This window comes from Ictidomys tridecemlineatus, chromosome 13, assembly GCF_052094955.1.
Source record: "Ictidomys tridecemlineatus isolate mIctTri1 chromosome 13, mIctTri1.hap1, whole genome shotgun sequence".
Taxonomy (NCBI): domain Eukaryota; kingdom Metazoa; phylum Chordata; class Mammalia; order Rodentia; family Sciuridae; genus Ictidomys; species Ictidomys tridecemlineatus.
Window position 1 is genome coordinate 73,949,612 of NC_135489.1, and position 24,216 is coordinate 73,973,827.

General features: G+C 43.9%; 1 long non-coding RNA gene across 1 annotated transcript; it reads right to left on the reverse strand.

The window, feature by feature from the left end:
* Positions 1-2,600: 2,600 nt before the first annotated feature.
* On the reverse strand, positions 2,601-23,784 carry LOC144369919 (uncharacterized). The gene is made up of 3 exons (XR_013429762.1): positions 23,548-23,784; positions 7,651-7,747; positions 2,601-4,331 (listed from the first exon to the last, which is right to left on the reverse strand). It is a non-coding gene; the product is annotated as an uncharacterized LOC144369919 (long non-coding RNA).
* Positions 23,785-24,216: the final 432 nt, after the last annotated feature.

Consider the following 24,216-nt stretch of genomic DNA (forward strand, 5'->3'; position numbering starts at 1 on the left):
AAAAGGGCTGGGGATGTGGCTCAGTGGTTAAGTGCCCCTGGGTTAAATTCCTGTAACAACACACACATACACACACACACACACACACACACACACACACACACACACACACACAAACACTAAATAAGTAATGAAAGAATTAACAGCCTGTTGATACCCCCAGGAGTTCCTCAGTAGCACTGACCTGCAAGACAGATGACTGTATGAAGATATCCCTCACATACATTGCAATTTAAACCCAGAATCAGGAGCCATCCCTGTGTGGTTCCCTAGAATGTAGTGTAGCATGTGTGTCCAAGTTCAGCAACCCATGCCTTGTCTGCTCAACTCTTTTTCTCAAGCCTTTAATCTTATTTATTAAACATGTTTAATAACCTTATGCCAGACAATTGATATGACTTGGGGAGTGACCCTTAACCCTTTTGCAGATTTGAAGAGTATGATGAACTTGATGTTGAAAAGTGGAGGGAGTCAGAGGTTTTTCTGTCACCCTGTTGGAAACATAGCAAGGCCAAAAGTAACAATAAGTGTCATAGAAAAGAGGAAGGATCATTGTATGGCTGGTTTTTTCCTTGGAATATAAACTGCAACTGTGAGGGGTCATGATGTCCATGGAGAGTCATTATACAGTAAGGACAAAAGAGTACCATTTTGGTGAAGATACCAGCTGAGAAAAGGTTTCTTAGCTATAAGATACCTTAAACTAACTAGTGCCCCATGAGGTGATTTGCAAGTAGGTAAAGATGGTGAACTCATTGTCCTCCAATTTCTGAACATAGCCTCTAATAGAAGGTGGTATGATGCTCATTACTGAAGAGAGTCAGAGGTTACTATAAAGCAACAGCCAAACAGTGGAGTCTCATTGCCTCTCTGGTGGCCTTGCTCAAAAAGTTGCCACAAAAAGCAAGAGAGAGTGTACATCTGCATGTCAGGAAGATAAAAAATGGTGCCGCTGCAGTTATTTACTGTAAGAAAAGATGGCACTGGTGTAACATATGGAACAGATTTTGGCAGAGGAAAGTATACACAGAGAAGCTCAAAGCAAAAGGCAAGATATCAGGGGTTAAGTTACATATCATCCCAACCAAAGCTGTGAGAGGAACAAAGTGAAGTTCATATACCTGTCCTGTAGATGGCTGTTGATCTGAATGGAGGCACCAGGTTAGAAGTCACAGGAGAGTGGAAAGTTGAAGCTCTAAACTTCAGTTATTGTGTTCCAAAAAAAGAAAGCCACCCAATTGAGTCAAATGTATGAAAGGTGATATATCATGAGCTCTGTAACGTTTTGAACAACCAATAAAAAAAAGAAAAAAAAAACAAAAAATGTTTTTCACATCAAAAAAAATATTTTAAAACAGAAAAAAAAAAGAAAGCCAGACACTGAAAGCCATGCAAGAGAATTTTATTATAAGTAGAAAGTAAAGTAAGGCTCAAAGAGCCCTCTCATGAGAGTGGGTCATCTCCCATCAGAGAATGAGAAATGAAATAGTGCTGTTTGTAAATGTACTGCTGTTTTATGGTTGCCTTGAGAACTGGGGTTCACCTTCATCACTCTTTGACAATCGGGTGTTCAACTCCTTCACATCAGGTGGTAGAGTTTTTGATCCTAGTTGGTTGTCCCCAGAGCTGTCATGGTGGCCATCCTATTAAAGGGGGGGATTTATTTACAAGTCAATCCTATGTTAATGTGAGTTTTGGGATCAGTGAGTAGACAAAATTTACCTTTGTGCTCCTGGATTCTAAGAAAATTTATCTTCAGGAATATTTTGAGACACCTATGGCCATAAGAATGAATATGTGAATATAAGATCCTATTTTCAGGAGATCCCATTGTCTAGCTTTACAATGACACCAGCTAACCCTGTCAAGAGTTAGTAATCGCTCCACTAACCTTATTTGATGTATTTCTAATTGGCTCCCTTTGTTCTGTTTATTTGTATAACTGTTGTTTTTCTGCATTTTCTGATTACCCATTTGCCTTAAAAAAATAAAGAAAACCTTAAAGTAACTTAGAGAAAATCCCTGTTATTGTTCTGCATTTCATTGCATTGCAGTTCACTACTCATTACTATTTAATGTCTCCCATTCCCACTCCATTGAACTGACAATGACAACCTTTGGTTTGTGCAGGTTGGAGGAGGGTCCTTTTGCATTGGGGCTGGCAGGCTAAATGGCAGATGAATAGGATTCCACCGGCCACCCTCAGGGAGGGACCAGCAGGAAAACAGGTAGAGGGTGGGGTTAGTCACAGAGCCAGCTGAACCAGCCAGACTTTGTTAAACATGATGAATTTTCTCACTGATCTTCAACAGCTCCATGGGCAAATTGGGCAAAATCCTTAGAGATGAGGAATTAAAGCAGAGCACAGAAGTCAAGGTAGCCACAGGCAAGCGAGGGGACCGGAATGCAGGTCCCCCCATCCTGGGTCAGGGCACCTCTCTACTGGGTGGCAAGAGCCTGGCATACTTGGGCCTGGGCAGGCACCAAGTTGTGGCTTCACCAGACTGAGGTTCTGATGGAGTTGGTGTCTGCTGCAAACCTCTAATTCAATATATTAGCATTAAAAACAGGAAACAATAAATTCTAATCATTGTAATATTCCCTTTACTAACAATATTACAATATAAAATTTGAATAATTTTTCAGATTTAAAAAATGTAATGACATCATTAAATATTGTTACAGCATAATATTAGAAACAACAAAAATGCAAATATGGCATTCAGATTTCTCATAAAACACATTTTCCTCCAGATTAAAAACATTTTATTCAGATGTATCATTTGTATATCTTTATGGGGTATAACACAGAAATTCAATATATGTATACAAGTTTTATCATGCAACATTAACTTTACTCCTAGGAGGTCACTAGAGTGTAATCTCTCTTTAGTCTTTTGTTTGTTTGTTGTTTGTTTGTGTTTTGTAACTAATGTCTTTGCAGAGAATTCATACTGTGGCAGAGTCAGAGAAACTGTCTCTTTTTACCCTTCAAGAATGGAGACATTAGAGCATTTCTAACAGGCATTGATGCAGGACAGATGTGGCTGATCACCTGTAGAATTTTGGGGATGCAGTTTTATTTAAGTTGCAGCAATCCAGAGGGACTAATTCCAAGAAATCTCTGGACCCTAGGTGAGGAAGTTCTCTGAGATTTATAGTCAGTGGTTACACAACAGGGTGGTTAACATAACAGTTACTGTTTCTTCCATGTTCTTATCTTAGGTTAGACAGAGATTTCACAAGTTTTTACTAAGAAAACAGAAACAGTAAATTTTGCACATCAAAAAGCTTGATTGCAGACTGTTTTATTTTTCTTTTTTTGGTTGTAGATGGGCACAATACCTTTATTTCTTTATTTTTATATGGTACTGAGAATCAAAACCAGTGTCTCACATATGGTAGGCAAGTGCTTTACTACTGAGATACAACCCCAACACTGCTGACCTAATTTTTACAAGAAAGAGAAACCTGACATTTAAAACAAAGTGGAGCTCATATCACATGAACGCTCTAGAAATCCTGCTGACTTTAAAAAATATATATATATCTTCTTGGCTAGAAAGGAGGCTTATATGTTACAATTGGTGAGGGTCTTTTGGGGACCACATCATTTGGAGTCTTTTGGGGACTACACCATTACTCTCTTTGAAGTTCATTATTTAATCTTTTAAATCAAAGGCCATCATTATTTTCTTGGTTTAAAGCTTCATGTGATGTTATATCTTAGTTTCTCTCTCTCTCTCTCTCTCTCTCTCTCTCTCTCTCTCTCTCTCTCTCTCTCTCAACATCTGCTTCTAGAGTAGACCTAACAGTTTTAATGTAAAGGGAAGACAAACATGAAAGCAATGAACAAGTTAATAACATAATCTCTACTATGTCAATTACGCTTTTGAATCCACCAAGAATAGAAAACCATTCTCCAAATCGTGAGCTTGGATCCTAATCCTTAATGCCCTCTGAGGTTTGAACTGGTACATGTACTAGTTTTCTGATATTGTCATTTGTGTGTTTGATTGTTATCAGTCCTGTAGTAAGCACCAAGGAAAGGACCATGTGCATGCCAGAAGTAATAAATCATAGCATAAGAGCCATCTCAGTAGATAAAACAGTCCATTTGTACTGTTGGTTGGTTTATCTTCCACCTTGCAGTGATCAGCCAGCCCCCAAATGGCTGAAGCAGGGCTGATGTTTCCTCAAGATTTGGGTGTGTGCAGGCTTTTCAGCTTCCAGAGTGACTAGAGCAGGGATGGTGTCCTTCTGATCCTCAGTTGTCTGTTGTTTCATTCTTCCTGATGGTCAGCTGAAGGGATGCAAATTAAGGGAGAAAGCTGCAAAAGAATGTATATGACAATATAAGATTATATTTTCAGAAGATCCCAAAACATGCCAAAAGAAACAAAATATTACAAAATGTATATCTGTGTATATGTATATACATATGTTGATATATTTGGTGACACTTTAAAGAAGAATATGGAATTGTGGTCAGTGCTCCATGTATGTGTGGTAGAGGTAGGGGATATCCCAGGAGGCTTAAACTACATAGATTTATCTCAATGTAACTTTTTTTTATGAAGAGAAAAATGTTTATTTGACTCACACTTTTGGAGTCTCTAAGTCCTGTTTATCACAATCTCAGCAAAGGCTGGATGTTGAGTGTATGACTTCAGGACAAGTGACAGATTGCAATGATAAAATTTCATGTTGGAGTAAGTGGTCACATTTTCAGCCATGAATGGAGAGAAATGGGTAGGGCCAGGATTGCTCCTTTTATAACAATACTCAGAAAGAATTTAGGGTTCTTATGAAAACCACTAACAATGGATTGCATATTGTTTCATGCCCCAAATGATCTTAGGACCTCCCAACTGGGGCCCACTTCCCAACTATTCAGCCACTTCCTAACAGTGCCACCATGAGGACCATGTTTTTAATCATGAAGTACCCTTTAGAGATACAAACATTTAAAACAGCAAGTTTCATACCAGTGGATCCAATGAGTCTGCAGAATATTGTCTTCTCTGTATGTTACATACTCAGATATTTCCCCAGTTTCTGAATATGTGATCTGTACAGATAGTTTATCTGCTGGTCTAATAATCACCTTACTTTGTTAGCCTGTATTTAGTAAAAGTCATAATGGTTGAAAGTTCAGGTTGCCAAGTGAAAACCCTGAAATTACATTCTTCATTCTACAGAAAATTGTAAATTAGATACAAACTGGGGGTATAAAGGAAGGATAGATATTAGTGATACTAGCTTTGACTTAAGTGATTTAGGAAATATTTTCTCAGTAATCTTCTCATATAATTCATTATTTTAATCCCTGAAGAAAACAGATAATGGTAGATTATGGTGTTCTAATATCAAAAAAATAAGGTGGCATTACCAGTTGCAGGTGCAGGCTAGATTTGGTACCTGCAGTAGAATAGGTTAAAAAAAATGACTCAATGCCATTAATGACCAAAGAAATGCCATTAAAAATTCAATTTAACTTTAAACAAATTTGTAAATAGGCCTACACTTTTATAAGCCTGATCCAACTTTTCATGCTTTGGCTTATGATCTTTCATATATTATTATTTATTTAATCTAAAAACATGAAGTAAATTTTAATTTTCTACCTCAGATGTCAGCTTTCTTCAAAAGGTTCATTTCTAAGTGTGTCACATTAATCTCAGCATATATTTCTTCAGGGAAATAATGCCAAATGCCTTCCTGGCTCCCAAATTGAGGTAGTGCTCAGCAGCTTAATTTACCCCTGGCTTAGCATCCTCACCATCTTTATTTTTCAAAATATAAAACCAAGGTTGTACCTAGTTCTGTACCCTGGTCAAAGTCACCTGGTTAAGAGGGATTTGAATCCAACTCTACCACCTCTGAAGACTTGGACTCTCCTCACACTATCCTTTAGCAAGATAAAACTCACTAACTCATATTTTTCCTTTCTTGATAATCTCTTGGAATAAACCTATGCCAGGCTAAATTTTGTAGGTCTAGGAGGGTATTTTCCCAAGAGACTGCTTTTTCCCACTTCAGGTTTATGGAGTCTGGCCAGTCTGGCTGTCCACAGAGCTGCAATATACACAGCTCCACCCCACTGTCCAGAGGCTCAATGCCCATCAGCCCTGTCTCTAGGACCCAGAGTCCTGTTCAGGGAGGAGTGGGGGGTGGGGGAAGGGGCCAGGGTAGTACACTCAGGAGAAAAGACCAGAAGGTGCTCCCAGAGCAGCCAGAGATCTCTCTCCAGCTTGCCCCACAAGGTCAAGGTCCAGACTTGGCCAGCAGTCCCCAGGCTTCACCCTGGTCCCTCACCAGCTGGCTGGACCCACCTAGCCCAGCCTACTGCCTGCTGTGAGGACTGCAGCCTTTATTTAATGTACTCACTTATTTCCCTAGGACGAGTTCCCTCAGTGCCACAGTTCCTCAAGTGTCCAGAAGGACTGAGGGCTCACCCTAGGGGAGGAAAACCAGATGGCATGCGGTGGATGCTAGTGAGGCCACTGTCATGTGGAATGCCCAGCTTCCCCAGCTTCTGTAGTCTTGGGCAGCATAGCAGTAGCCTTGGGGTTGAGTTGCTACAGCAACAGCAACAGCATGGAATGGTAGCCTCTGATGACAGTAACAAGCAGCTGTTTCCTGAGTAGGGAGTTGAGCATTGGCATTGGGGCATCTGTGGAGGCATCAGCTGGACGGTTTGGGAGTTTGATTGCCATGCTAGGGGAAACAAAGTCTTCCAACCATGAGCATTTTTGTCCTGCAGTGCTGACAGGAGTCCAGCTTCAGTTGCAATAAAGTTGGCATCCAGTGCTGATTGTCTCTGGTGTCTATGTTGGAGTCTGGTGGCAGAAGTGTGAAGCTCCACAGTCTGATGTGGCAGCAACAACATGCAGCTGCATCAGAGTCAGGTGTCAGGTTTAGGACCTTTGAGGGTATGGGCATGGGGTGCAATGCATTGACATTGGGGCATAGGGGGAAGTGTTGGTGTCCAGCTAGGGCCTGGGAATTTTGTTGCTGTGCAGAAGTGGTAGCACCAGAGAGTCTGGAAGCTGGTGCAGCAGCAATAGAGCATCCAGCCCTGAGCATCTTCATCCTGCAGCAGTGACAGGAATCCAACTGCAGTGGTGGTGAAGGCAGCATCTGGTAGCCATGTGGGGAGTCCAGTGGCTGTGGTGAGGAACTCCAGGCTGGCAGCAGTGGTGAGGGCTTGGGGCATTAAGCGTCCGAGTCAGATGTAACCAGTAGCTGGGATGGCTTCCATTGTGACTGCTCCAGGCCCTTGGTCTTGCTCCTGGCAGAACCAGCCTACTCAGGAAGCAGGACAGGGGAGGCAGTGGTACCCAGGCAGCCTCCAAGGACCTTATGCTGCCCACACCTAACCCACCTGGGACTGGCCATATCCCACTGGGCAGCTGCCCCCCCCATCTCCTGCTATGGCCTCTGAAACTAGGCAATCTGCCAGGTGGGGCAGCCTTGAGAGAGGACCCCTGTTGGCATAACTACAGCCATCTTCCTTACCCCTTGCCCTCTTTATGAATTCTCAAGAAAGAAAAATCTGAGGGTCTCTGTTCTCTCCTTGAGAGATCAAAAAATTGCTCTTCTCGATGCTTAAGAAACAGTAACTTAGCTAGGGGTGGTGACACATACCTGTAATCCCATCAGCTTGAGAGGCTGAGGCAGGAAGATTGGGAGTTCAAAGCCAGTCTCAGCAAAATTGAGGTGATAAGCAATTCAGACCCTGTCTCTAAAATAAAATACAGAAAAGGGCTGGGGATTTGGCTCAGTGGTCAAGTGCCCCTGAGTTCAATCCCTGGCATAAAAAAAAAGTAAATAAAAATTTCATAAATAAATAAATGCTATTAAGAGAAAAGAAAAGAAACAATAACTTGCCTTTTGCAAAATCAGGTGATGCCAGTCACAAAGGCTAAATCTGCCCCTAACAGGCAGCTATGATTCTGTCCTGTAAAAGGTAATGCTCAAGGGGAGTTGCTGCTGCTTTCCCTCTCCTTTGCTCTCTCCTGCTTCTGCTGCTTTCCCTCTCTTCTTGATATCTCTGTGTGAGACAGCCTTGTCAGGTTTCTGACAATAAGTCTGCTTATGCATCTGTAGTTGGTGTTCCTGTGGTCAGTCCTGCACCACTTTTCTTTCATTGATGCCAGTGACTTGGATACAAGCTCTGATACAGACTCTCCCCTCAACCTTTCTTTATCCTCTAGGGATTTGAGCTCCTTCAAGATCCTGGCCTGAAGCCCAGGATGGTCACAGGACACCTCCTTCCATTCACTGAGGGCTCTTTCTACCTCCACACACTGGTCTTATATGGGTAGGTGAGCTTGCCCTTCACCTGCCCTCCTCCTCACAAATTTCTTCTCTGGAGACTCACTAACCTTAAGTTTTGGCTCAGCACCAAGACTCACTACAATTGACACTACTTTCTCGGCCCATCCCCTTTGGTGATTTTCTACTATAGTCTTGGCTCTGTGCCATTGGGGTCTACGAGGCTCTCTGGAAGAGCTACAAGAGCTCTGGTACCAGGCACCAAGACTCTTGATGGGCTTCACAAGCCTTGGACTAGTGAAGTAGTGGTTGATGACTCCCCTTCTCTCAGTCCCAGAATGGCTTTATCCCTGGGCCAGTGAGTCATGTGGTGACAACCCCCACCTTCACTGTTGTCCCTTCTCATTCTACTCTGGTTTTTCCTAGAGCCAGGTATGCCTGCCTCTAGCCACTTTAGCACTCCAACTTGCATTGGGGAACTCTCAATCCAAAACCCCATTTGACTCACCTATCAGCTGCCTCCTTACCTCTGCTCCATTTGACTCCAGATCTAAAGGCTCATCAACTGATTCAACTTTCTACAAAGTCAAGGCCTTTTTATGACCTGGACAATGGATTCAATTGGCTACCTAATGGCACCTTCAATCCCAACATTTTGTGGGATCTTTACAACTTTTGGGAGTGCTTGGATAAATGGAAGGAAATCCCTTACATGCAATCTTTCTCTTTTCTCCATTTGAAACATTCCCTTTGTTCTTACTCTCCATGTCAATCCTACCCTACACAGGTATTCCTTGCTTACTCTCCGTAAACCCTTTACCCCTCCCAATCCCACCAGGTTTCCCCCTTTTAACCCATAAGGTTTCACTTTCTTGACCTCCACCCTATATTGCTGTGCCACCACCCAGCCACACTTTCATCACCTTGCTCAGATGCACCTTCACTACATAGGGAGTCTTCCTTTCTTCTGACCTCAACATCACATAGCCTACTCCCACCTCTCCTTCTCCCTCTTTCTTTTCTCCTCAAATTCACTTTCACGGACCTCACCTGACAACTTCAACAGCCCCCCTCACTCTCCTAATGGTACCACTCTTCCTCAGCTTCACTAATAATGTTTCATAATTTTCTATATTCAAACACGGCCAATTTGCCAACTGGAAAGAAAGAGGGTTAAAAATCCATAGGCAGCAATATCCCTGGCCAAGTACACACTGAAGCTAACATTGAAATACAAAGACTCAGCAGGTTTGATAAGAGGCCTAAGGCTAATGAAAAAAAAAATGTCAATTTAACTTTTCCCTTGGCTGCAAAACAGGAAAAATCACTCAAAAAATAATTCTCTCTCTCCCCCTCTCCCTTTCCCTCTTCCTCTCTCTCTTTCTCTTATATACTTTAATAAAATAATTAATGGCCATATCATTTTTTCCTAGGACTCTTCTTCTGCCGCACGACCAGCGCGCAAGCTTCATAAAAGAAGGTTCGAAGCATAGAAATTTACTAGTGAGTTTTAAAATTAAAGAGACATACTCTCATTACCTTTAATTCCCAGCTCCAGAGATGGCTTCTCCTAGCTCCTGCCTCCAGCCACCTAATGTGGTGGCAAGGTTTAAAGAAGAGGCTAGCGAGAGAGGGAGACCACGCCAGGGAGTGAGCTTTTACTGGGGAACAAAAAATTCAAGGGAAAATGCCATCCAATAAAGGTCAAGGGGGCAGCATCCCAAGGTCAGGGCCAGCGATTGGTTTTCGGGTCAGTGGCCAGGCACACCTCCACATGGATAAGCTCTCGTACCTGGGACAGGGTGGGGAAGGCTCTGACACAGTTGCATCTAAGTGCCTCTCACCCAGCCAGGGAGGTAACTCAAATCATGTGTGAGGATGGCCTCCCACATCTTCTTTTTTTTAATATTTATTTTTCAGTTGTAGTTGAACACAATACTTTTATTTTTATTTATTTATTTTTATGTGCTATTGAGGATCAAACCCACCCACGGCCTCACTTATGCTAAGCAAACACTCTACCACTAAGCCACAACCCCAGTCCCTAGGACTCTTCTTTTTTAAAAAAAATTCTGGTTTTGAGCTCATAATTTTGATCCTGAATGCCTAAATTATACTTTCTGTTCAGACCCATTTTATCCAACTATAAAAGTTGTTGGTTTTTTTTTTACACTCTGCTTTCTTCAGAGGCCAATTTACAAGGGTTGACTCTTAATCTAATAAGTTTTAAAAGTTATGAGGCCTTTACTTGTTTGTTCTGTGTACTATCTTATCTACATGTGTGTGTGTCTATTAAAATCAACATACAGAGCACTCATAAACTAAAATTTTTAAAAAAATGGAGGCAAATACCTTTGATTCACATGATTTAAACTTCATTTTAAATTGGGTAAACAACAAAAGGTAATGATGTCTTCAAAATCACTAATGCAAAAGATAAGACAATGTAAAAATCTTATTTTCTAGTAAAGATTTTAAATATAATATCCATTATTTCTTCTAGTCTTTTCAACAACAAAATGCCTTAAAAAGTTAAAATAGATAAATCAGATTTAACATAAATAATTTAACATAAATAACATTATAAAAATCATTTCTATAATTTGTTGTTCAATGGAAAGTTTATGATTGCTTTATTTCTGGCCTTACTAAAACCATGATGATTAAATGTTAAAATTCTACTTTCATACCTGTTCTAAAAACTCACAAGATGATAAAATACTGTGTTATTTTAACCAAATGATACCAGACATTAGACATCTCATTGTCAACACTACTGGACTCTGGACTCTGAGAATCATGCCGGCAATGAGGGGCAAGAAGCCTCTGAGCCAGCTGCATTGGCTTCTACTGCTCCACCTGCCCAGCATCCTTCACCATTTTCTATTCTAAGCCTTCCCTTTGCTCTTTTTGCTCTCCTACCAGCTTTTACTGTCTCCTCCAGAGACCCTATTTCTACACAAACAAGAGACCCAAACCCTCCTTTCAACCCCACTGATGAGCCTCCCCCTTACTGAGTTCCACCAAACCCACCTGCTCCCTCCACACCATCATCCCAACCACTCTTCAGCCCTTCCATCACCCAATCTCACACAACCATTTGAGAGCTTTTTCTTTACTCCCTCTCCAGGAATTGCTGGGTCTCAGGGGGTAGGCAGAGTCCATGTGTCCTTCTCTGTAGATGATCTCTCCCAAATAGAGTAATGCCTAGGTTCCATTACCTCCAGCCCTAGTACATATACCAAGGAGTACATTACATAACATATTCCAAAGCCACACCTTTCATGATATGCTCGTGATCCTATCCAACACCCTCCTCCTAGAGGAATGCAGATGAGTCTGGGAACAAGCCTGGAACTTTGCCAATGAAGCCCACCAATTGGGACTAAAAAATTTCTCTGGAGGCCAAATAAGAAGGGGCTGATTTTTTACTTGCTTACTGACAGGTTTAAAAATGGCAGCTCATAAAGCCATTAGTTATTATAAACTCCAAGAGGTCATTCAAGATAAAAATGAAAACCCCTATTCCTTTTCAAACTGCCTGACTCAGGCCCTGCTCCAGTACACCAATTTGATCCTGAGTCACCTGATTATCAGAACTTACTCATAACCTACTTCTTCTCTCAAAGCTTCCTGACATTCCCACCTCTACCTCCACAACCTCCATTGTCAGGGTGGAAGGCAAAACATATGTCATCCATTTTCCTGTTTAAAGCTAAACTTAAACAGTTGGAGCGAGGTCCCCTCACTCCACATGCTCAAGTGCTTGAGGTGGCCTTCAAGGTGTACAATGGCAGAGATGAAAAGGGCTGTGATGCTAAATATCAAATGCTAGCCAAAACATTTCAACAACCTGCCACTACAATCACTACCTGTGTAACCGAAGAAGACCCCCCGGGAACATACTATAGGTGTCATCAGTTGGCCCATTGGGCCAAATCTTTTCCAGTCCTCACCAACCTCACAGTTCCTCTTCTAAATGCCACCAGATAAGCCATTGGGCTGTTGATTACCCTCTTGCCCAGAGAGGCACAAGGTCACAGAGCCTCACACTCTGCAAGCAGACCTTCTGGAAATAGCTATGGATAACTGATGAGGCCTGGGATCTCAAAATGCAATGACCACCATCACAATAGGGGAACCCAGGTAACCATTGTGGTAGCAGGTAGACCCATCTCTTTTCTTTTGGACTCCAGGGCTACATTCTCAATACTTGTCCAATTTTGTGGACCCACCTCTACCTCCACAACCTCCATTGTCAGGGTGGAAGGCAAAACATATTAACCCCTAAGAACCTCACCTCTTACATGCTCATTCATGAGATCCCTTTCTTCCTTTCTCCCACTCTTTCCTCATTATTCCCCAATGCCCCACCCCCTTACTAGGTCAATATTTCCTAAGTAAACTTACCTCATCCATTTACTTTAATCTTTCCATGCCATTCTCACTCTCAGACTCATCCCCACTCCCACTCCTCCTCCTTCTATCACCTACAACAACCCTGTCCCATATCTGGGGATTGCCCCCATCCTTGGTCAATCTCCAGGTATGTGACATACACAACCCCTCTGTAGCCACACACCAAGATCCCATCCACATCATACTCAAAAAACCCATCTCTCTTTATATCCCAATCCCAATACTCATTACCTCTAAGCAGGCTTAGTGTACTCAGACCCTATCATTTCTCACCTCCTAGCCAAAGGCCTATGTCCTGCAGATTCCCTCGTAACACACCCATTCTCCCCATCAAAAAACCCTCAGGGTTTTTGGTCCAAGACTTCTGCATCATCAACACAGCATTAGTCCCTTTACACTCCATTGTTGAAAATTCATACACTATCTTGTCCTCCAAGATTTTCTGTTCTAGACCTTAAGGATGCCTTCTACTCCATTCCTTTACACAAAGATTCTCAAAGCCTCTTTGTTTTTACCTAGACTGACCTAGACATCCAGGTATCCATTCAACTTACATGAACAGTCCTTCCTCAGGGTTTTAGAGATATCCCCCAACTTTTAGGACAAGCCTTGGCCTGAGACCTCACCCACCTATCCTTATCAGCATTATTACTCCTCCAATACATGGAAAACTATTCTCTGCAGTTTTTCCCAATACCATAGTACAATCCACATAGCCAAATTATTAAAATTTTTGGTCTTGTAAGGATATCTCATCTCCTCCTCTAAGGTTCACCTTTCTCTTCCTACAGTCACTTACTTAGGCTTCCAAATAACCCTGCCCACAAGGCCATCACAGTGGATCACAAAAACTCATTTCTCACCTTTCTGTTTCTACTACCAAGGCTAAAATATTCTCATCATTCTTGGGAATAACAGGATACTTTAGGACATGGATACCCAATTGCTCTTTGATGGCCTGACCCCTTCACAATGCCACAAAGTTTCTCTTGAAGAGCCCCTCATCACACCCATCAACACTCCCTTTTGGGCCCCTAGCAAGCCCTCCCTCAGCCCTTCACTTACCTGACATTGAGTAGCATTTGTCTCAAAGGCCTTTGAATAGCAGTGGTACTTTTCTCAAAGCACCTTGAACCAGAAATATGAGGATCAGCATCTTGCCTTTAGGTAATAGCATCCTCAGCCATTTTAATCCAGGAGTCAAAAAAACTAATATGTTGGTCATCTCTAACAGTCCTTTCCCCCCACCACTTAACTGAATTACTCTCCTATAAAGGTTCTCAGACTCTGTCCCCTTCCAGCATTTTTTCCCCATCAGATCTCACTAAGAATCCCACTCTAACCTTTAAAACTTGCCCACCACTCAATCCCTCTACTTTACTTCCTCCTTCTGGTGACTCCAATTCTCATCAACCTCTCAGTTCCTGTGTAGAGCTCTTAGAACAGTTACTCCCTCATGCCTCCCATATTTAGGAAGGACCCTTGTCAACTCCCTCATACACCTGGTTCATGGATGGGTGTTCCTTTTCACATGAAGGCCTTCGAATAGCAGGCTAAGCAATCAGCATAGCTTTAGAAATGATAGAGTGTACCCCCTGTCCCCAGCACCACCAATCAACAAGCAAAACTAATAGCTCTAACCCAAGCATTCACCCTAGCTAAGAGTTAATCTTTGACCATTTATAGAGATTCTATATATGTCTTCCATATATTTTTAGCTCACTCAGCAATATGGAAAGAGGGTACTCATGACTACCAAAGGCTCCTCCATCACCAACACTTCATAATCAATGCCCTCCTAGAAGCCTCCCTCCTCCTTTATTCTATGGCAAAGCCATGAGACAGATAATTTCATTATTACAGCAGGTAGCAACTGTAATAAAATGGCCCAGCAAGTGACTCTATCCTCTCTCCCCAACAAAGAATCCAACTCCATTCTCCTTTCTACATCCCCAGACACTGCCCAAAACGCATCTACACCCCCATACCACCCAAGGTGCCTAGCACTTACTTTATGCTAACCTATCTTCTTTAAGGGACTTTCTCAAACAATCTCTAATCATCACCTTAACCATATCAAATTTCTCCAGAACCTCTTCTCCTCCTGAGAGACATGTAAAAGAAACAAAAACAAAACAAAACAAAAAAACTAATCCTTCCTCTAATATTCATGCTCCCATCCCAATGCAGTTACTCCACCTAATGGTTTGTCCCTAAATGGATGGGACCATATGAAGTTACTCTTACCACCCCAAGTGCTGCCAATTTTAAGGGCTCTGCAACTGGATACACAATTCAGCTCTCAAAACCTTCCCTCACCTTCACTTCACTGCAACAACCACAGGGCCCCTCACCTTGAAGCTCAAACAGACTCAAGCCTTCAAACTTCACTCAGTATCAGAACAAACCAAAGACCACACCACCCCAGATTAGTGACTCCTTCTCTCCCTTCTCATTACTATCAATTTTTTCTCATCCTATGGACAGAGCTGGCCCTTGAACCAGGACTTCCAAGGCCTATTACTCCCACTTTCCTCTTCCAGCTCCTTCAGGATTTACATTTTCAGGAATTCTTTTCCAACTTCACCCCAACTGAAATTTACCTCTTACCTCACTGCCATTCTCTGCCTGGCCTTTTGTTACCATGTGTTTTCAAGTTTCTACAAAAAAAAAAAAAAACCATCATGGAAAGGACTAGGACCTTCACTAACCAAGTGGTCAATAAGATGCTTCTGGGATAATATACTCATTGAAAGAAGAAACCTTCCTCTAGGGCCTGCCTCTGCCCCTGTCACCACCCCCATGCCAGTAGGAATTAGCTATAAGAAGAAGAGACTTCTATCCATAAGCCATCCTAAACCCTAGTATTAAAACAAAAATGGAGGAATGTTGGCATAACTACAATCATCTTCCTTTCCCCAATCCCACTCTATGAACACTGTTCTTATTCTCAAAAGATAAACCTGCAGGTCTCTATTCTCTCCTTGAGAGATAAAAAGCTGCTCTTCTCTATTCTTAAGAAAAAGTAACTTGCCTTCTGCGAAATCAGGTGATGCTTGCTATGCCAGTTACAAAGCCTAAACCCACCCCTAAAAGATGGCCATGATTCTGGCCTATAAAATGTAATGCTCAAGGAGATGTTGCTGCTTTACCTCTCCTGCTATTCTCTATCTCTCTTGTGCTGCTCTCCCTCTCTGTATGAGTCAGCCTTGTCAGGTGCCTGATAATAATTCTGCTTATGCCTCTGTAATTGGTGTTCCTGAGGTCAGTTCTGCACCACTTTTCTTTCAACCCCCACCCTCCCCATCCACATTCCACATGGGCTGTGGGGCATAGAGCAGAGGACCTAGGACATCTTCATCCTCAAAGTGCACTTCCATGGGTGAGGGAAGCAGAACACCAAGACTGAGGGCTCTTCACCTTTAGACTCTCTTTACTGCCTATGCCCTCCACCCTCATCCCACCACAGGGATGCACTTTGAGCGTGAGGATGTGCTAGCCCCCACCCTGCCACAGCTCTCTTCCACCACAGTCCAGGGGAAATGTGTTTGGGAAGGGAGTGTCATCTCCAAAGCCTACCTCAGCTGGCAACTGGCCTACTATCTCTGCAAAGGCCACAGCCCAGGGAGGAACAGGACAAACCAGGGGTGAGGCAATTAGACACTCAGTGGGCTTAAGGCCAGTGCCAGGCAGGGCAGGGATGGGCAGGAGGAGGTCCTCAGAGACTATCTGGGTACCACCATATCCCATGTTCTGCTTCCTAAGCAGGCATGCTCTACCAGAAACAAGACCAGTGGCCTGAAGTAACTGCTGCAGAGGCCACCCCAGCCTCCATTCTCCTTCTGACTCAGAGGCCTGCCACCCCAAGCTGTCACCATTGCTGCAGCCAGAGCTCCACATTATAGCCACTGGAGTCCCAACATGGCCACCAGCAATGTCGCCCCACCACCACTGCACTGTAACTGAACTCCCGCCACCACCAAAGGATGAGATTGCTCCTACCTGGATGCCTTGCCTGCAACTGCGACCTCCAGCCCCCTCAGTTTCCTTTGCCACCACAACCATAACCAAACTCCGGACACTGAAGCCTTCACAGAGGTCCAACACCAAGCTGACTGCCCATTGCCACTGCCTGTAGCCATCTTTGCAGCCTGAGGCCAAGTCTTCAGCTGCCACCAATACAATTGGTCTCCCCAAACTGCCTTAGGACCCCTAGGCTTGCTGATTGATGCTTTCCCCACTGATCAATGCCACTGGTGCTAAATCCTGCTCTGCCTCTTGTTGCTGGGCACCTTGAATGTGGAACACTGATGTGGAACACTGAGTAAGGTGCTATACACTTCTGAGCCTCTGCAACCAGACTTTTTTTCACAGCCACCAGATGCCTCCACAAGTGCTACCTGTACCTCCAGGCTTTTAGAGGGTGGAAGGCATCCTTTCCATGCCTCTGGCCTTTTCAGCCCTGCCAGAGGATTAATTCATTGATAAGTTAAGGCTATTATAACTGAATCATTTCACCTCTAAACTTTCTTTCATTGTCTCACCCATGAGCTTTTTGGGGACACCTAGTAACAAAACCGTAACACCTCTTCATCAAATAGCTTAGCAAGATCTTAATAACTTGCTTGTAGCTTCTACATCAGCACTTACTGCTTCACCTTGCATGTATATTTTATGGATATGGGCTTCTTGCCTTAAACCATGAACCTTATCTTAAATCAAGAACCAAATTCTGGCACCTTCAAACTTCTTCTGGAGCTTCCTCACTTCCCTTGGCATTAGAACAATTTAAAGTTATGGCCTTATTTAGATTTGGGTTTGACTTTGAAAGGTTAATAATATTGAGAACTGTTTGCTAATCTTGTTCCCAGAATGTGCTGTCCCCTACTACGAACTGTTTGCTAATCTTGTTCCCAGAATGTGCTGTCCCCAACTGCCAAACTGCAAAATGTAACTTCCCTCCCTGCCCTCTCCAAGGAAAGTATATAAACTCTGCTTAAGCTGTTCTCAGAGCTCTCTCTCTTTGCTCTATTCAAGTGAGCTCTGAGCCCCAGCATGCTGGACCCCAAATAAACCCCTTGCTGTTGCATGAGACAATCTCTTGGTGGTCTCTTCCTCCGACACTCGCCTGACCTTTACATTTGGAGGTTCCACTGATATCCTGCAGCGGCAGACGAAGGATCACCAACGGGCTCTTCTTGGGGTAAGTAAGGCGCCTCTTTCTGGTTTCTGATTTCCGGTTTCAGGTTTCAGATTTCAGGTTTCAGGGGGGCTTGGCAAAGTGGCTGTTGGTGAAGAGCGTGAGCTCTCTCCAACAGTGGCTGACAGACGTGTCACAGAGCCACAGGCCACATCCCTGGGGGACACCCCAGAGGACTCTGGAAATCGAGGAACAGTAGTTTCCTCGACTCAGTATTCTGCAGTATTCTGCTTCGGATTCTGTCTGCCAGCCTATCAAGTTTTGCTGGCTACTCAGTCCTGTCTCAGTGTTGAATGTTTACTGTCTGTCTTTATTGTCTGTGTCGTGTGTCCTTGCTTTCACTGTTTGTATATCTTTCATTATGGGACAGAGCACTTCAACGCCTCTGTCCCTGACCCTTGATCACTGGACTGAAGTCCACTTAAGGGCTCAGAATCTTTCTTTTTCAGTAAAATGCCGGACCTGGCAGACTCTCTGTGCCTCATAATGGCCCACCTTTGGAGTCAGATGGCCCCCAGAAGGATCTTTCTACTCCCCACTAATTCGAAAAGTCAGAGATATTGTCTTTCAGCCGGGGCCACATAGCCATACAGATCAACAGCCGTATATCTTAACTTGGCAGGACCTCTGCGAATCTCCTCCTCCATGGGTGAAGACTTTTCTTGTCCCTGCCCCTGCTCCTACTCCTTCCCCCACGATTCTATCTCTCAAACCCTCTGCTCCTCCTCCTCAACCCTATGTTCTCCCTGAGTCTCAAGATTTGACTCTACTGGACTCTCCTCCCCCTCCTTATCCCCTGCCCTCATCCTCCAACCCCCAACACCCTCTAAGTAATTCCCCTGCTGCTGACTCAGCCTCTCCACCATTGGAGAAAGCTGAGCCAGGCCAGCTCCCTCCAGATGACTCCCCCCTGGCACACACAGCTTCTCCTCCCCTGGAGGAAGCTGGCCCGGCTAAAGGAACTGGCTGGCAGCGAATGATTAAAAACCCTGAAGCCCCCGTGATACTTCCCCTCCATCCTTACGGGCCAATAATAAAGGATGGCCATGGTGGAGAAATGCAAGCCTACCAGTATTGGCCTTTCTCCTCTTCAGATCTATATAACTGGAAAAATAACAATCCCCCTTTTCCTGAGGACCCCACCCAGCTCACAGGTCTGATTGAGTCATTGATGTTTTCACACCAGCCTACTTGGGATGACTGCCAACAACTCCTAGGCACTCTCTTCATGACAGAGGAACGAGAGAGATTCCTCCTGGAAGCTAGAAAAAATATCCTCGGACCAGATGGGCGACCAACACAACTTCCCAACATAATCGAAGCCGACTTTCCCTTGAACCGACCCAACTGGGACCCCAACACCTTTGAAGGTAGGGAGCATCTGTCCACTTATCGCCAGGCTCTAATAGCTGGTCTCCGAGCGGCCGCTAGATGGCCAACTAATTTGGCCAAGGTAAGAGAGATTATTCAAGGGCCTAATGAATCTCCCTCTATGTTTCTGGAGAGAATTATGGAGGCATATAGGAGATATACTCCCTTTGATCCTCAGGCAGAGAATCAAAAGACATCTGTTATCATGGCCTTTATTGGACAAGCTGCCCTGGATATTAAAAGAAAGTTACAATGCTTAGATGGATTACAAGATATGACTTTGAGAGATTTAGTCAGAGAAGCCGAGAAGGTATACTATAAGAGAGAAACTGAGGAAGAGAAGGAACAAAGGAGGGAGAAAGAAAGGGAGCAAAGGGAGGATGAAAGAAGCAAAAGACAGACTAAGGCAATGACTAAGGTCCTGGTCACAACAACAAATAGGCCAGAAATTAAGAGACAGGGAGACAGAAAGGGATACCTGGGCCCACGCCAGAAGCCACTTCTGGCCTCAGATCAATGTGCCTACTGTAAAAAAAAAAGGACACTGAGCCAAAGAGTGCCCTAGAAAGAAACAGCCACACCAGCCAGCCATTCTAACTCTGGAGGATGACTACGAAAGTCGGGGCTCGGATCCCTTCCCCGAGCTCAGGGTAACTTTTGAAGTGGAGGGGACCCCAGTAAACTTTGAAGTGGATACAGGGGCAGTATACTCAGCCCCTAAGGCCCCATTGGGCCCTCTATCAACTAAAAGGTCTCTAGTTCAAGGGGCTAATGGCAGTAAATATCGGGCTTGGACAACTAAGATGACCATGGACCTGGGGAAAGGAAAAGTCCATCACTCCTTCCTAGTGATCCCAGAATGCCCAGCCCCATTGATGGGCAGAGATCTTCTCACCAAACTCCAGGCCAGAATAACTTTTAACCCCGAAGGCCCCCAAATAAAATTTCTAAATCCTTCAGTAAAAACTCCTATAGTCATGGCTTTAACTATGTCAGTAGAAGATGAACATCAACTCTTCACACCCCCCAAGACTGATCAAACAGGCAAGCTACCCCAGAAATGGATAACAGATTACCCAGATGCCTGGGCAGAAACTGCTGGGTTAGGCCTAGCCATAAAACAACCTCCAATAACAGTGGAGTTAAAAACCTCAGCCTCCCCAATTAATATTAAACAATATCCTCTGAGCAAAGAAGCTAAAGATGGGATAAGGCCCCATATTCAGAAATATCTGGCCTTAAGGGTCCTAAGGCCCTTTCAGTCAGCCTGGAACACTCCCCTGCTACCAGTAAAAAAGCCAGGAACTGGGGACTATCGCCCCGTTCAAGACCTAAGAGAGATCAACAACAGAGTGCAGGACATTCACCCCACGGTACCTAATCCGTACAATCTGCTTAGCACTCTGAACCCTGAATGAAAATGGTATACTGTTCTGGACTTAAAAGATGCTTTCTTTTGCTTGCCTCTACATAAAGATAGTCAGTTGCTGTTTGCTTTCGAGTGGGTAGACCCAGAAACTGGAATGTCTGGTCAACTAACTTGGACCAGACTCCCACAGAGGTTCAAAAACTCCCCTACTCTCTTTGATGAAGCCCTCCACAGAGATCTCAACAACTTCAGAACTATGCACCCCGAAGTCACCCTACTTCAATATGTGGATGACCTGCTACTGGCAGCAGACACCAAGGAAAACTGTGAGTCTGGGACCCAAGCACTACTATCCGAGCTTGCTCAACTCGTGTATAGAGCTTCTGCCAAAAAGGCCCAAATTTGCCAGCAAGAGGTAATCTTCCTGGGCTATTCCCTTAGGGGCAGTAAACAATGGCTCACTGAGCCCAGAAAACAAACCGTTGTGCAGATACCTCCCCCATCTAACAGGAGGGCAGATGAAGAAGCTAAATTGGCAGCCCTTAACGGAGTAACCATGTTAACACTTTCCAAACCGGGGGAACATAAGTCAGGAGATTTAACTATGTCGGAGCGCCCCGACAACTTAACATCTAAGGACACTGACACTGAACTCCTCGACTTCACTGAGCCCAGCCTGCAATTTCAGAAAGCCCTACACTACGTTAAAAATGTACATCAACTCACTCACCTTGGTTCAAAGAAATTGCAGGCATTCCTAAAGGATCAAGAACAGAGTTTTCCACTAACCGGCTCACAGTGAAAGGAAATAGCTGAACGGGTAACATAAGCCTGTCGGGTCTGTCAATTGGTTAATGCTTACCCCTCCAAGCTTCCTGTAGGAAGGCACCTTCGAGGAACCAGACCAGGAAAATTCTGGGAAATAGACTTTACTAAAATTAACCCAACAAGATATGGACTTAAATATCTCCTAATCTTTGTAGATACATTTTTAGGATGGATTGAAGCCTTTCCCACAAAAAAAGAAACGGCACAAATGGTGGTCAAGAAGATCCTGGAAGATATTTTTCCAAGATACAACCTGCCTAAGGTAATAGGGTCTGATAATGGACCGGCGTTCGTGGCCCAGGTAAGTCAGGGGTTAGCCAGGACCCTGGGGATTAATTGGAGGTTACATTGTGCTTATAGACCCCAAAGTTCAGGACAGGTAAAAAAAAATGAATAGAACCATTAAAGAGACCTTAACGAAATTAAACTTAGAGACCAGCATAAAAGATTGGACTATGCTCCTGCCTTATGCACTGTTTCATGCAAGAAATACTCCCTCTGTTTCTTTGTGTAACCTTACCCCCTATGAAATTCTCATGATGCCCCTCCTCCAGTAAGGGACCTGACCCCAACGCTAAGACTTAAAGATTCCTTTCACACCCCCTTGCTTGACAGACTTAAAGCTCTTAAAAGAACCCAGCGATACCTGTGGAAACAGCTGGCCACTGCCTACCAATCTGAGAACGAAGGAACTCCACACCGATATCAAGTGGGAAACTTCATCTACGTAAGACGACATCAGGTGTCATCCCTAGAACCCCGCTGGAAAGGACCATACCAGGTGCTACTTATAACACCTACAGCGGTAAAGGTAGACGGAATCACTTTCTGGATCCATGCCTCTCATCTCAAGCCTGCGCCCTGTTCAGACTCTGCCTGGAAACTGGTAACCCTTTCAAATTGTGTATTCACCATGTGGATAAGGCTATAGACTCTCCCCTTAACCACCAGTAGTCCTAACCCTCATCAGCCCGTTCAGCACTAATGGCTAATCACAAATCCTACTGGACAAGAAATATGGTCTATCTCACATACAGCCCCCTTAGGGACCTAATGGCCATCTCTCCACCCAGACATTTGTCAGCTGGCTATAGGTCTTTCCTATTGGGATATCCCTGATAAAGAGGATCCCACTAAAATTCCATTAAATCCCTTCCATACCATAGATAATGGAAACAAACATTATGGATGTAGAGACATGCAAGCCAGATGTAGGTTGGCTAACCTGGATTACTATGTTTGCCCGGTGGACTATCGAAGCCACTAACAGTCAAAGCTGTGTGGGGGAAAAGCCGACTTCTTCTGTAAGTCATAGGGATGTGAGCATATAGGGGCTGCCTGGTGGAACCCAAACTCCTCATCAAATTCAGTACACAGCATTGGCCATATTACCAATTAGATAACCAAAACCGATGGCCCCCAGAGGGGTCTCTAGATCCTCAAATTCTGCGTGACCTTTTTAACTTCTGCAAGTGCTCAAAAGGGTGAAAGGAGGTTCCCCTATGTGGAGGCCTTTTCCCTCCTTTGCTCACATTCTGAACTATGCTTCTCCAATAGATCCTCACCCTCAGCCTTCTGCTCCAGACTCTCTGCTGTCACTCCCACCTCAGCAACCTGATTTCTCCCCTCCAATTACTAGATCAAAAACCCAAACCTCCGCTGGTTCTCAGACCATTGCCCCCTTGCTGAGGTAGCAGGTACTGAGGTACCTCTCCACCCACTCACTCCTCTCTTTTTCTGTCAGTGCCCACACCGGGTCCCACCAGGTCCTCTTACCAGCTAACCCAAAGCTCAAACCAGCTAAAAAGAGCCCTCAGACCCCCTATCCAAGATGTAATAAAAATGGCCTTTAAAGTTGCTTTGTCATCACTAAAAACAGGTTACTAAAAATTTAAAGTCCCTCACAGGCTTTTGGGGATACTCACTCCCATCTTCCCCTCTGCTCTACCTGTTCTACTACTCAAGTTTTTGTTGCTAGAAAAATCCCAAAGTGCTTTCCCATTATCCACGGAGCTACTCTCAGCCCCACCTTCCCCGTCTTCCCCGTCTGTACCAGGCCCACAAAAAAGTCTTAACTGACCTTCTCCAGAAGTCTTCACCATGGCTGACTTTAGGACTTTCAGCAAAAGATTCCCTATAAAAGAGTTCAGTATAGATAAACTTCCTCTTTTCATGTTGCCCTGTTCTACTTGGCCACTGGCTGGAAAAATCAGCACTCCTAAGCTAGACACCCCCTTACTAGTTTTTCACAAAATATATAAACAAGGCCTCTGGCCTTGAGCTGGGGCTTCACAGAGATGGATACATTTCTAAGATAAAAAAGTTACCAACTGGGCTCCATGGTAACAGGAAAAAAGAAAAAAAGCGCTCTCCCCCTGCCAGGTGTCCTTGAAAAGTTAACTTGCCTAGAACAGAGGAAAAAACAGAAACAAAAACTGCTTTTTATAAACTTCTGCAGGCTGTGAACTTCTGAGCCCCTTCCCTTACATGTTGGGTACAAAATTCTGAAACTACCTAAACTTGGGGTTCAGGGGATTAATTGATTACAACAGAAGCAATGCCCTCTGAATCCGGTTGCAACCAAATAGGACTGTTTCCCTGTCTTCGGTACTATCTTAGGTGCCTTGCCTTGTCTGTACCTACAACAGTATAATTCTATATACTTAAACATTGTTTATGTTTTCATAAATGGTCAACAGATGTAATTAATTATTTAATGGTGTAGATGTTTCCCAGAGTGCTCTATCAT